Genomic DNA, 12,212 nt, shown 5'->3' with positions numbered 1-12,212 from the left:
TAGGCCCCTAGCAGCGGAGGTGGCACCCATGCACGCCACCAGCACATCGGGAGGAGTTGCATGCCTCCCCGTTGGACACTTGTAGCTCATGCACCGTGGCACATGTGGCATCCCCTTGTGTATAAAAGGAGGACCCATGCCAAGGGTCAAAGGAGTTAGACAGTTGGTGGGTTAGTCGGTTGGTCAGTTAGTCAGTTGGACAGTCGTTCAGTTCCACAAGTTCCCTTCGCCGGCTCGTTAGATCGAGGATCGGTTGGTTCCAGTGGACAACCAGCAGAGAGTGGTGAGGAATACTTAGACATTGAGAGGAAGCCCGGGAGCTTGCCCGGCAACTTGTAAACGTTTGGTCCGTAATCAATATCAGCTCAGACAGGCAGGACGTACGGTTTTACACCTCCGGGTGGCCCGAACCTGGGTAAAAAACGTGTGCGGACCTGTTCTTGGACCAGCGCGCACCCTTAGCACCTTGTCTTACCGGCCCCGTAGGGCCCCATCGGCCGTGCTGGCGATCACCGGGTCTCCGCCTCAGACACCCCTACCGAACCTACAAGGGGGACGTGGCCGCACACCCCCGGTGTCGGAGCACCGAGCGATCCCAAGATGCGCGAGAAGCTGAGCACGCATCGGATCCGGACGACACAGGACTTGTACGCCTTGGGCTCGTAGAAGAAGGGTTCCCGCAAGCGCAGCGGGAAACAAGTCCTCGCTGCGGACTCGGGGGCTCCTGCCGTGAGGCCCGCGAAGAAGGCCTCGCCGGGTGGAGAGTCTGGCAGGAAGCAGGGCGACGCGCCCCGCTGCCCCATTCACAGAACCTCCACCCACGACGCGCAGAGTTGCCGCGTTCTGCAGGGGATCAAGCAGCGGCGGGAGCAGCGTCACGAGGAGCGCCGCGCCGCCGGCGCCTGCTTCAATTGTGGCGACATCGGGCATCTCTCCCGAGATTGCCTAAACGACCCTAGAGCGGGTACGAGGCCGGCCGACGGTGGTGCCGGCAGGGGTGAACCCCAAGGGGGGCGTGGCCAACCCCGCGTTGGGCGGGAACGCCCTCCACGGGGACGCGACAGGGCGCGCTGAGGAGCAGCGCGAGTCCGACTATACCGGCGGCGACGAACCGGGCTTTCAGGAGCCTCGTAGCGTCGCCTGCATCCATGGGGGAGCTTACGCTCTCCCATCCCACGCCGCGATGAAGCGCCTCACCCGCGACGTGTGCTCGCTGTTGCCGGATGCGGAGCCGTAACAGCCGCTGAGGTGGTCGCACGTGCCGATCACCTTCAGCGCCGACGATCACCCAGCACGGCAGTTGGGTTCAGGGATAATACCCTTCGTCATCAATATCAGCTCAGACAGGCAGGACGTACGGTTTTACACCTCCGGGTGGCCCGAACCTGAGTAAAAAACATGTGTGCACCTATTCTTGGACCAGCGCGCACCCTTAGCACCTTGTCTTACCGGCCCCGTAGGGCCCCATCGGCCGTGCCGGCAATCACCGGGTCTCCACCCCAGACGCCCCTACCGACCCGAAAAGGGGGACGTGGCCGCACGCCCCCGGTGTCGGAGCACCGAGCGACGACAGTTATTCAGTTTTTCATGCATAGCCATTACCCAATCCGGATCCGATAATGCTTTATCCGCTGTCTTCGGCTCAACTAAAGACACAAAAGAGAAGTGCTCACAAAAATTTGAAACACGTGAGCGAGTTTGGGTATCTCTTCTGATGTCTCCAAGGATTTGATTGACAGGATGATCCTTCTTAATTCTTTGCAGATCTTTGGATGATGTACTTCACCACCAGCAGTGCTATGTTGTTCTTCATTTGAAGCAACAGTTTGTTCTTCAGCTGGGATGGAAGCTCCGGTTTGGTTAGGTTCTTCAGCTTGTGAAGCACCTTCTTCATTATTGATTCCGGATTCACTTTGCTTGACTTCTTCTGGACGAATATCACTAATGGCTATCTTTTGGATATTTCCTGAAAATTTTCAATATCTACAGACATTGGCAATTGCTCTTCCTGGGAGCCGTTAGCTTCATCGAACTGCACAACCTTAGCAATTTCAACAACTTTTGTGGTGTTGTTGAAGACTCGATAAGCATGTGCATTCGAGGGATAACCCAAGAAGAAACCTTCGTCACATTTAGAATCAAACTTAGCTCGTTTATTCTTCTTGTTGAGAATGTAGCATTTGCTTCCGAAGACTCTGAAGTATGACACATCAAGCTTGCGGTTGGAGATGAGCTCGTGTGGAGTTTTCTTCCGGAGTCGATGAAGATACAAGCGATCTGAAGCATGGCAAGCGGTGTTGATGGCTTCAGGCCAGAAACGGTCAGGAGTCTTGTACTCGTTCAGCATGGTCTTGGCCATTTCAATCAACGTGCGGTTTTTCCTCTCCACCACCCGATTTTGTTGAGAAACATGAGGTGCAGAGAACTCATGCTTCAAGCTGAACTCATCGAGGAATTCTTCCATAATCAGATTCTTGAATTATGTTGCATTGTCACTTCGCACGCCCTTGATGGATACTTCAAATTCATTCCGGGCTCTTCGTGCAAACTTCTTGAAGATCTCAACTACTGTGCTCTTATCATCCAAAAAGAACACCCAAGTGAAACGTGAATAATCATCAACAATCAAAAATCCATATGAGTTACCTCCTATACTCATGTATGTTGTAGGACCAAATAGATCCATGTGAAGCAACTCGAGAGGTCTTGAAGTAGACATGACATTCTTCGCGGGATGAGACGCTCCGATTTGCTTCCCATCTTGACACGCACTGTATAAACAATCCTTCTCAAAAGAAACGTTCTTCAAGTCTCGGATGTGGTCTCCTTTGACAAGTTTGTTTAGATTCTTCATGCCCACATGACCGAGTCTTCTATGCCAGAGCCACCCTAGTGAAGATTTTGCAACTGGACACATAGGGGGTGAGTATGAGGAGTCTTCAAACTTTACAAGATAGAGATTACCCTTTCTTTGCCCTCTGAAGACAAAAGAGTTATCATTTTCTGAAATAACATACACATATGGTCTTGTGAAGCAAACGATTAGTCCATGATCACATAGTTGAGCAACAGATAGAAGATTATATCCAAGTGATTTAACAAGAAGTACTTCACTAATAGACAGGTCATTTTCCTTAGAAATAGCAACTTTGCCGAGACCAATTACCTTTCTCTTACCATTGTCACCAAAAGTGATGTTCTCATGATGTTGAGGACCAAGTTCTAAAAAGCTAAACATTTTCTTCTCACCGGTCATGTGATTCGTACATCCGGAGTCCAGGACCCACTCCTTTCCTCCGGATGCATATGCCTATGAAGAAAGTTAGGCTCGTTTAGGCATCCATGTCTTCATGGGTTCCTGCATGTTAGTAGAACTTAAGAACACAAGGCATCACAGAAAAATGCAATGATAGATTTTGGCACCCAATATCAGGTGAATCAATTGAAGCAGGGAAATCAGTTTGAGTCACAGCATTTGAAGTAGTGATTTGAGGAATGTTGTTCAATAAAGAATTGCATTTAAAACATACTTCAATGGAATCATCGTTTTGAGGTAAGTTGACTAACTTAGCATTGAGATCAAGATTCACAGATTTGAGATCTTCATAAGAGTTCTTCAGATTATCATGCTCGAGTTTGATCGAAACATAGTTCAGACTAGTCTCAGCATAAACTTTCTTGAGATCCTTATGAGACTCTTCCATGGCCCGAAACTTAAACTTGAGTCCTTTGAGTTCATTAGCCATGTTAGTGTTCTTCTTGATCTTAGTGATAAACAAGTATTCTTGCTTCTCAACAATGAACTGAAGTCTTTCATATGTCATGGGTTCAGATTCTTCATTATCAGTTTCATAATCATCACTAGAATTCACTTCAACTTCACTATGAGATGATACTTTAGAGGATTTTTCCATGAAGCATGATGGTGAGTTGCGATCATCTCCAGAGGCATCTTCAGATGATGAATCTGCAGAGTCAAACAGTGAAGTCTTCTCTCTGGCAGATGAAATAGCTATGGCCAATCCGGCGACGCCGTCTTCAGGCTCAGAATCAGATGATTCTTCAGACGATGAAGAATCTGAGTTCCCTTCACCAACATGCGCTCTAGAGTAATACTTCCCCTTCTTCTTGTGAGTAGAGTCCTTATTCCAATCTTTCTTCTTGTGACGGTCATGGCTCTTCTTGTGAGGATGTTTCTTGAATCCCTTCTTCTCCTTGTGTTCATCAGCTTTCTCGGGACATTCGGCGATGAAATGACCTTTCTTGCCACAGTTGAAGCAAGATCTTTTGGCCATATCAAATTTCTTCCGATGAGCAGATTTCCGATACTTGGAGTAGCTGGATTCACCTTGATGCTTTAGTTTGTTTCCAAACTTCTTATTGAACCTCTTCGCAAACAGAGCAAGCTCATCACTGGAGTTGGATTCTTCATTAGACGAAGATGAGTCTTCAGATTCTTCACTGGAGCTGACGATCTTCTTGGATGATTTCTTGGCCTTGAGTGCAATGTTCTTCTTCGAACTGGATCCAGGACCATGGATCATCTTCTTTTTTTCCTGATCAAGCTCATAGGACACAATTCTTCCAAGCACCCAGATAGGGGTTAACTCCTTGAAGTCTGGTCGATGCTTGATCAACTCACAGACAGTGGTGTAGTCCATGGGAAGAGCTCGAAGAAATCTTCTGTTTTGCATCAAGTCAGTGATATTGTGATCATCAAGAGTATTCAGCTCATTCACAATGGTGCTCATGCGATCATACAGTGAAGAAACAGTCTCATTGGGCTCAAGCACAAGTCTATCAAACTAACTGATGAAGCGAGTAACTCTAGAATCTTTGACAGTGGTTGTCCCTTCATGGACTTTAGCGAGAAGATCCCAAATCTTATTGGCATCAACAAGGTTACTGATCTTGTTAAACTCAACATCACTGACAGTTGAAAAGATGATATCACAGGCTTTGGCGTTCGCTTGATACTTCTTCAGAGAAATAGCATCATATCCAGAGATGGGTCCCTGAGAAACAATAAAACCGTTTGTGACTGTTTCCTAAGCATAAGGGTCAGTAGATATGATGTGAGTCTTAATTCGATTTTTCCAAAAAGCATAATTAGTACTGCTAAGAACAGGTAACTTTCTTCTTTAGACATACTTCTTCCTCAGGTGGTTAAACCAAAACAAGGAGATCTTGCTCTGATACCAAGTGAAAAATAGTGTACGTCACAGAGGGGGCTGAATGTGACCAGTTTTAAGTTTTCTTCAAAAATGAAGACCGAAGACTGAAGACAGTCACAGTGCTTCAACAATAGAGATTTTACTTAGCAATTTTAAAGTAGCAGAGGAATGAAGAAAGATGAACGAGTAAGGCAGTAGTAGCAGTGAAGACAAGAACAGTAAGAACAATTATACTTCAATAGAAAGTATGAGACTGAGGAACGAAATCACCAGATCACGAAGACACGGGGAATTTGTTTTCCGAAGTTCAAATTGTTGACACAATCCTACGTCTCCGTTGAGGGGGCTGAGTCACACCACTACGTCAAAACAGGGTTCTTGTAACACACAAATGTGATACTATAACTTAAGAAAAGTGTTACTGAGGCCCCTAGTAACACAATTTCTTATGTGTTACTTTAACTGTGTTGCAAGAGTTCGGATAGTGCAACACATGATATGTGTCCCTCTATGTAATAAAGTATGTTACAACTTTGCTATAGTACACCTATTATATGTGTTACTACAAACATCAGTAACACATTTTTGCAACTAGTAACATGGACAGCAATATTTTTTCCTAGTTACAGTAACATATTTTTTTTACTTGTACTAACACATTCTTCTAGTTGTATTAACAGAACTAGTAATATTTTTTTCTAGTACATATTTTTACAACAAATATCTCCACGTTGAGGCCTCATATAAAGAAATTGTTACACACTTTTTCCCTATATCTGGACCAACTGAAAGGACAAACCAGCTGGTCAATCATACATACATCAAAGTACAAATTGTTTAGTACAAATAAAAGCAAAGCCTTCATCATCGTTGTCATCTTCTGTCTTCCATCTTCCAAAAATAATATCACCTGATAATGGAAAAGGATCACCCATGAAATGCATATAGAACATAAGTGAGAATATCATAACATTAACTGAAATATGATTATACATCCCAATCGAATACCAAATGCAGTGACAACAAATAATCATTGTCAAGCTAGAAAATGACAGCATGTATCAAGGCTGCTTGAACAGGAAATCATACCACTACATTTTTAGTTTATGCAAGTTGTGGGTATATGTGCCTGAACAAATCAATTTCTCAACATAGAAACCAGCTAGAGGGTGCCCAATTTACAGAAAATCTAGTTGGCTTGTTGGTCCTTGCCTTCCTATCAAGCTCCATATGGACCTAGACTACGAGATAAATCAAAATCATTCAAAATTAAAATGCCCAGGGCGAATAGTCTATCTCACATGAACATGACAACAATATGGTGTTTCAGATTAAGTACCTTCTCAAGCATAGTTGCTAGCAAACCATAATTCCACTGATTATCATCTATAGAAATCTCTACAAAATACAAAAAATCCACATGTATGAGATGACGCAGAAGGATAAAATCTGATTAAAACTATAACGCCAGACAACGTGAAGATTATAAATGTGTCATACTAGCTGTAACAGAATAAACGAATATGACAACACTTCCAAGAGCTAGAAGAAAACAGTCAATAAGGGACCTGCCATATTATCCATAAGTATTGCTGAACATTTTGTTACAGTTCTTTTTTTGGTGTGTACACGTAGTGGCGGATCCACATCTAGGTAAGAGGGTTCAGTTGAACCCACAGGAATTCCGAAAACACCCTGATATTTATCAATATTCGCTAAAAAAAAACAAAATTTTAGATACTCTTAAGCCAATGCACCCACACAATCTTGTGACTGGATCCGCCACACACGTATGTCATGTATCAATCAAGAAATAAGGCAACAATTCGACAGTACAGAAGATAGTCAAGTTAATAAGACACTGCTTTTAACACATCAAAGATCGATCAATACATGTATCTGTAAAATTGCTTGGCAGTTACAGGAGAAAGAACATATACTAGGATAAAAGACCAATATGGTGTTCTCAGTTTTGTTGCCTCTAGATTATTACAAGACTGCAGTATCATGTCCATAACGATATAGCTAAATCCTTATCTGCATCTCTAAGCATCTAAACATTACAAGCTATATTGAAATGAAATTCATTAAACTGAACCCAAGCTGCTTGGGCATACATAGATTTCTGCTGATAAAATTAAAACCTGGACCTGTGTTAATATATCATTACCTTCTATAACTGCACGCTGGACTAAAAGGGGAAGAAGAGCTAAAATCTGGACATGTCAGCAGTAGCAGCAACCCATGTTCACAATTTGTAGAGTACTCGGCCCATCCACCCTTGCAGCAACCACTGATTATTCACATCGATGACAAAGTCCTGCTACGAATTAATTCATTGCTTCAAGGGATAAAACAAGAAAATCATACGAGAGGACCATAGCCGTTAATTACTCTTAGTAGGCGAAGATGCGGTCAAGGACTGAAGGACATGGGGATGGAGAAAAACTGCAACACTTTCAGACGGGCGCGCAGTCCTACGGGGACCGACCTGCAGCTTCCCCAACAAGCAGCACCCTGGCCGCTGCCCGGCTACCAGCACCTCTCGGCGACGGCAGGTCAAAGCCCGCCTGGAGATGCAATGCGTCCATCACTTGAGCGTGCGAGGGCGGCAAGGCAGGAGTGGCAGAGGGGTTGCTGGTCGGGGCGACGTTCTCCGAGGCGGCCGGATGCGGGTGCGCTGCGAGATCCGGGAGGAGACCGAGGAGGGATGGCGGCGGCTGAGGAAATGGGAGGGAGGGGGTATGTGGATCGGCCGCTAGGGTTAAGATGGTAGTTTTATAACCGTTTCGGCCGCTGGTGGTGGGATAAAAATTCACAAAGGATGAGAGGGAATATGGGGCGAGAGATGAAAAATAGCCGTCGGGCCCACTGTTAGTGGCATAAACTTTTGTACAGTATATATATTTTGGAGAAAATACGGAGTATTTGTATATGTTTTTGAGAAAACTTTTTTCTTGGTACTCATAATTAGATTTGGAAGCAACATCACAAAATGTTGTTAAAACACCGTCATTTTTACATGGTGCTGCGAGAATCAGCTTCGACCTTTAGCCTGTGACGACTACTCACGCATCACGATAGAATCACAAGAAAACATTTGTAATAATGGGTGCTTCAAAATTAATGATTACAAGTCTCGGTCTTACAATGTAGGAGAATCAATACTACAAGTAGTTTGATCTAGTGGCTATGGAAATGAATGCAGATGACCTTGGAGATTCGTTGGGTGAATGTCCTCTTTGTAGATCGGGGAAATATATCACGTTTCTGGAATCTTTTGTTCTTTTTCGGCCTCGGAATTCTTTGCGAAGGTTGTTGACTTTCCTTGAGGCGGTGCCGGCAACGTGCGGCATAAGCAAACGCACTCGTAGCATACAACATTAAATATTTTGGAGCTTCGATGACGACACTCCTTGGAATTGAATTGTTCATTCTCTAGTGAGTTTCGATGGAGACACTCCTTTTGGTATTCCATGTACGAACTTCCATGGTTTTATACTCAAATGGCATGGTCCCATATTCGGATCGATCCTAGGATAGATGACCCATGCGGGAATGAACATGTGATCTCATCCGACCCAATGGCCGAACTCTCATCGATCTTCTCCAGACTTGTGTCCTCACTCCCTTTGACTCATCTCTCTCAGCGACTCTCACACAGCAACTCCATTTCCAGACTACAGCCCTATCCAAGTTTAAACTGGCATCCAAAATACGACACAATTTAACCCCTGCCACGCAGGGCAGACAAAACAAGAGAGAGTCAATAAAACGACAGCGCAGAGCATGATCTTCAGATAGCAGGGAGCCGAGCCGCATCCACGGGACTTACAGCAGCAGGGACGCTTCCCCCAGGCGCCTCATCAGGTCTTGTGCGTTGGCCACCAAAATCTTCGACCCACTCTTCAACAGTTCGACGTCCAGAGGCTTCTACAACCCTGTCCAAGACAGAAGATACGAACAGGCCGTAAAGACAACCTTAAAAGTAGATCTCAACACATATTTGTCAAAAGTAACTTGTTATGACAATTCCATATACCCTAGGTCACAGCATCAAGACCCGTGGTATAAAAATAAAAATGGATTAAAAGTCTCAAACGAAAACATATGCCCAGACAGAAAAAAAAAACTCAAACGGCATATTTGCCATGAATATCTATTAAACCAAATGAATAATTCATTTTGACTTTCTAAATGAGAATGACACGAATATTTCAATGCCACCGCGAGTCCGCCACAAGTTTTTTGCCGGCTTATGATAGAAAAACCGTACGAAACGTTTTCTTTTCCTTTGGCTCCAACATTTTGGATAGTCCTTGTAAAGAAAAAAATATTTTGAATACCCACCAAATTCTTTTCGTCGCGCCTTGCTTCGCGCTCTTTTTGTTCTCTGTTAGCGCCCTGCACGGCTGCGCGCCGCCGCAAATTTCCAATCCAGCTCTCTTTTATACGGAGTATATAAGAAACCGGCTCTCCATCTTCCTTTGTGCCCCCAAATTCCCCAACTCGTCTCACCACCTTCCTCGCCGAATTTGCTGGAAGCCGGCCTCGAAGACCCCAGCCGCTACCTCCTTCCCTCAGCATCCCCCCCCCCCCCCCCCCTCCCCCCGCACACACACACACTCACCCCACCCATGCCCTACCAGGGTTCCGCCCATAGCAGCAGATGGCCGTGCCGTCCCCAAGCCGCACATGACCGCGCCGCCCCCAGCAGCCGTTGGCCGCGCCGCTCCCAGCCCGCACCTCGTCCTGAAGACACTTCGCTCCCCCGTCATCCAACCCCCGAGCTCGCTGCCAGTACAAAACCCTAGTCCGTCGTGTTCTTCGTAAGGCGCCAGGTATTATGCTTTTCATGTGATCATGATTTTGTTTTTCCATGGATTTTTTGGTTATCCTTGGGTTGGAGAAGAACCAAGTATCTGGACAACCTGGAGAAAAGTACACAAGATTGGCCGCAAGTAAGGCTTTTGTGTAGAGTATATTGTGGAGAGAGCAAGTAATCATTCTTTTTTTTCTTATATTGTGTTGATAAATCAGGTTGTTTGTTCTTTGTTGAGTTGAAGAAAAGCCACAAAACACAGTCCATCAGCTGAAAGATGAGCATTGAAAGTGTATATGTTTACTTCTTTAGTTGAGATGAAAATTGTTTATCATGCACAATACATATTTCTTCGTTTCAGTGAGGTAGTCAAATTGAAACAGTGGATCTATATCCCTGTTTATGTAGTTGAATGAGATCTGAGTAGGCCGCCGTTGAAGAGTTTTGTGTGACTAGCCTGTGCTGATAGCTTCTACTATATGGGTGGTTTGTACCCCGAATGTTTCCTTTTGCCTGCTCCTACTCTGTCACATCGTCGCACACAGAATGATACTTTCTTTCGTTTGTCGTATGATCAATGGAACAGGGGCTTTTGCCCTCTTCCTCTATTTTTTTTGTCGTAGTTTATAGTCTTGTTAATTAATTTAAACATCAATGTATGTTTCAGTTCTTGGACTTTCTGATACTCATGTCGTGCGAAGATCATAGCTGGATGTACAATCGATGGGATGAGAATGGTCATTCCCATATGTAGTTGTTAAAGCCTCTCCAAATCCCGCTTCGAGGTATATAGTGATCTAATTTCAGCTTCCTGCAATAGCAGTGTTATTATACCAGTCTTATTTTTGTGCAATGAGAATTAAGATGCTTTTTAAACATAGATACATCCATATTTGGGCAAATTTGAGGCAAGTAATATGGGTCGGAGGGAGTACTTTAGTTGAGTACATAAAAGAAGAAAACAAATCTGATTGCCAAGCATAATAATCAAGCTAGCATGCTTCTTTTACACGTCATAAAGTTGTTTTACTTGTCACTATCTGATTTTGTTTGTTCAGATTTAATTGCTGCATCTTTGTGAATTGGCTACCTGGTAGCATAGCTAGCTAGCAACAAGCCTCCACTACCTTGACTAGCTTTAATCTCTCACGACAAGAAAAAGAGAGAGAGACAACTTTCTGTAGAAATTATTGACCATCTACATTTTGAATATCCTGAGGGAACCATGTGTGTTTGAAATTCTTAGAACGGTACTAGTTATCAATGTTCTTCACCATGCAATTCTTTTTATTGTTCTTTAAGGCTGGTAGAAGTTATTTTGATGTAACTGTTAAGATCTTACATTTAGATGTGTACTTGTAGCTGACCTAGTTGCTAATTATGCATTTAAAACACTGCTACTTTTGCGATGCACTGAAGATTCAAATTTTCAATCAGGTCTGGTAGAACAGTAATTTGTTGTGCTGGCCCACATGAAACCAGTGTACAGGATAATCAGAATGCATGAAAAAATACACAATAGTGGCACATATACCAAACTTTCTACACTTACAAGATCATGTCATCGTAATCATATTTTCTTCTGAAGTTCTCAAGCTTTGAACTTCTGCTTGTTGTGTAGCCTCATAAGAAGCTTTGGTCCATGGAGTAGACGACCCTAGTGATACAATCAACAGGATTGCTTGAGAAATGTTTCATGGATATGTCGATGCATCCAGTACTGGTGTTGGTACAACTTTTCTCCTTTGGATGATGATCACGCTAGCACCATTTTGTGGTCAGCCATGGACCCAGTACTTGTGGAAAAATTTCCTTTGGCAAGTGATGCATGTTCCTTTCATATATGGAACAACTCAAGTCTAAGTGGATGCTAAACCTTGTTGTATGTACTTCTATATGCATGGGTAGTGGTGGTCCGTGCATAGCTGTTGATTTTGGGTGGGTCCTGCTAGTCTCGTGTGCATTTGAACTATGTGTTTGATGATAATTGAAATTTGGTGTAATTTGATCTCACCTTGTCATTGGCTCATTATTTGGATAATGTTTGTATAATTAGAAGAAAGTGAATTCCCTAGTACTCATGTCAAATTATAAGGGTACAATTATCAAATTAGCAATATTTTTTTTCTTAAACACATTCCCTAGCATTGCAAGAACCGGATGTTGGTGAATTTGCTGCATTTTTTTGTGCTGCGACAAAATATTTTGTTTTACCA

The 12,212-nt window shown here is 43.8% G+C and overlaps 2 long non-coding RNA genes across 5 annotated transcripts; one reads left to right on the top strand and one right to left on the bottom strand.

Moving 5' to 3' along the window:
* Positions 1–5,810: 5,810 nt before the first annotated feature.
* On the bottom strand, positions 5,811–7,939 carry LOC104581548. 4 transcript variants are annotated; one of them, XR_729539.3, is made up of 4 exons: positions 7,569–7,939; positions 7,345–7,497; positions 6,514–6,572; positions 5,811–6,084 (listed from the first exon to the last, which is right to left on the bottom strand). It is a non-coding gene; the product is annotated as an uncharacterized LOC104581548 (long non-coding RNA). The 4 variants fall into 4 exon arrangements; XR_001406820.2 differs by having other exon boundaries at positions 7,345–7,494; XR_729538.3 differs by having other exon boundaries at positions 7,345–7,467; positions 7,569–7,938.
* Positions 7,940–9,791: 1,852 nt separating this feature from the next.
* LOC112269897 lies at positions 9,792–12,009 on the top strand. Its single transcript, XR_002962136.1, has 3 exons — positions 9,792–10,015; positions 10,664–10,781; positions 11,618–12,009. It is a non-coding gene; the product is annotated as an uncharacterized LOC112269897 (long non-coding RNA).
* Positions 12,010–12,212: the final 203 nt, after the last annotated feature.

Source organism: Brachypodium distachyon, chromosome 1 (genome assembly GCF_000005505.3).
Source record: "Brachypodium distachyon strain Bd21 chromosome 1, Brachypodium_distachyon_v3.0, whole genome shotgun sequence".
NCBI lineage: Eukaryota > Viridiplantae > Streptophyta > Magnoliopsida > Poales > Poaceae > Brachypodium > Brachypodium distachyon.
This window is presented reverse-complemented; position numbering and strand designations above follow the sequence as displayed.